The sequence below is a fragment of the Schistocerca cancellata genome, chromosome 7 (assembly GCF_023864275.1).
Source record: "Schistocerca cancellata isolate TAMUIC-IGC-003103 chromosome 7, iqSchCanc2.1, whole genome shotgun sequence".
NCBI lineage: Eukaryota > Metazoa > Arthropoda > Insecta > Orthoptera > Acrididae > Schistocerca > Schistocerca cancellata.
The window spans coordinates 20,361,928-20,364,350 of record NC_064632.1 but is presented as its reverse complement, the minus strand read 5'-3'; the positions used below and the strand labels follow the sequence as shown (position 1 = coordinate 20,364,350).

Genomic DNA, 2,423 nt, shown 5'->3' with positions numbered 1-2,423 from the left:
GATGACGTAGAATTGCTTCATGAAGTCAATAAGGGTTACAAACTGAACTTTCTCGAAGAATTAGAGATTTTCAAGCATCTGTCTCTAAAAGATGGTTTTGTTCTTAATGAACAGGTGCAGCTTAGAAATAAAAGTTTTTTAGACAGTTTCAAACCCCTCCTTGCATTAATGTAATACAGTCTGGCTGACTATAACTTCTTTCTTGCTTGTTGATGCCAATGAAATGCGCTTTTCCTGTCTTGTTGGGATTTTACGTGGAGGAGGAGGAGGAGGATATTAGTGTTTAACGTCCCGTCGACAACGAGGTCATTAGAGACGGAGCGCAAGCTCGGGTGAGGGAAGGATGGGGAAGGATATCGGCCGTGCCCTTTCAAGGGAACCATCCCGGCATTTGCCTGAAGCGATTTTAGGGAAATCATGGAAAACCTAAATCAGTATGGCCGGAGACGGGATTGAACCGTCGTCCTCCGGAATGCGAGTCCAGTGTGCTAACCACTGCGCCACCTCGCTCGGTGGGATTTTACGTATTTTTGATGTTTGCTGTTCGTTATTTTCGGTGTGTATGTGTGGTTAATTGACTAGTATATTTTTATTCACAATGATAGATGGTTTCGTATTACTGTAACATTTTGGTTGTTTTCGCTAGTATGTATTTCACCGCCTACGTCCGCGAGATTCTCGCGCATTACACTAGTGCACTCTCTCGTTAGATGTGTTCCATAGCTCAAGCTTCATCTGTTTGACACTAGGATACAGGTAAACTGGTTCCATATTTTCTATTTTACATAAATGTTCTTAAATAGTCTGATGTTTTATTTATTAAAACAGAAGGCTCGAATTAGCACAACTTTTAATAATTTTGATGCGCTTATGTAAGTATCAATGGATTTTAATATGCGCGAGTGTCTGGCACATACCACACGTGCCCTCTCGCGGTGAAACCATCTGCCCTAGTGCTTTCACACTCTCGTCTCGATAGTTCATAGGCGAGGTACTGGTGCTAAGCTGTTCGCATTGACCCTGTGCCCATAATCATCTTGTACAAATGGAGAAGGTGTCTTAATTATTGACAGTGCCTTTGCACAATTGTTTTATTAATCTCCATTGCATGATGCAATTTTAGTAAGTGACTAAAAGATTTTGTGCCTGTATTACTCTGGTAGTTTCACTGTTACTTAAGCTTTAGTGCTTCTCATTTCCGACCTTCTGTCTCTCCAGCTCAACCCCCGTCGCTCCGCCATTTTTGTTTCCCTTGACCTCCAAAATGCCTATGACCGTGTATGGCATCCCAGTCTCCTCTTTAAACTCCAAACCTACGCCCTGCCTATCAATTTTGTACGTCTGGTCGCTTCCTTCCTCTCGCACCGTACTTCCTATGTCACCCTCCACAACACCAACTCCCGTATCTTTTATCCCATGGCTGGCGTCCCCCAGGGTTCTGTTCTCTCCCCTCTTCTTTATCTCTTGTATACAGCTGATATGCCCAAGCTACCCCCACCAGTCCACCTTCTCCAGTATGCTGATGACACCGCCTTCCTGGCTCTCTATCCTACCCTTCAACGTCTCAACGTACCCTCCAAACCCACCTTACCCAGTTCACCACTTGGTGTAACCAGTAGTTCCTTCGTCTCAAACCCTCCAAAACCCAGGGAATCATCATAGGCCACACCACTCGCTCCTTTCGCCTCCATGATTTCTACCTCACCCATGATGGTCGTCCCATCCACCCCCACCCTGAAATACCTTGGCCTCACCCTCGAACGACACCTCACCTCGACCCCTCATCTCCAGACCGTCCAGCAGAAACCCCCTTCCTGCCTCAACCTTCTGAAACTCCTGTCTGGCCGGACATGGGGATTGCATCCTTCTACCATCCTCCACACCTACAAATTCCTCATCTGTCCTATCCTCTGTTATGCCAGCGTTGCCTGGATCCCCGCCCTCCAAATCCTTGAACGCCATGCGCTCCACCTTGCCTTCCGTATCCGCCTTCCTTCCCCCACACGGCTCCTGTATGAACTGATCCCCTTCCCCCACCTCCTCCAACATCTCCGCATCCTTTACATTGTCCGCAGGCTTGATCCCCCCCACCCTCTGGTTTCCTCCTTCCTCTCCACCCCCCCCCCCAGCCCGTTGCCACGCCTCTATCGCTGTATCCCTCCCTCTCTCCACCTCCACACCCTCCATCTCCTTCATCAGGGCAATTTCCAACGCCTCCCCTCCCGGATGACGAACTTCGCCATGACAACTACCCTTCCTTCCAAATATAACCTGGCTTTGTTCCCCCCCCCCCTCTGCAGGGCCCCCTTTTTTCCTCTTCCCTCCTTCTCCCAGAGCGGGTTTCCTCCTTCCCCCCCTCCCCAGAGACCCTGCACCCCATACTTGCCTCTTTCCTTCCCTCATCCCTCCCTACCTGGCCCTCT

General features: G+C 48.8%; 1 non-coding gene across 1 annotated transcript; it reads right to left on the bottom strand.

The window, feature by feature from the left end:
* Positions 1-437: 437 nt before the first annotated feature.
* Positions 438-510, bottom strand: Trnaa-cgc (transfer RNA alanine (anticodon CGC)). The gene has a single exon. It is a non-coding gene; the product is annotated as a tRNA-Ala (tRNA).
* Between the last annotated feature and the right edge of the window lie 1,913 nt (positions 511-2,423).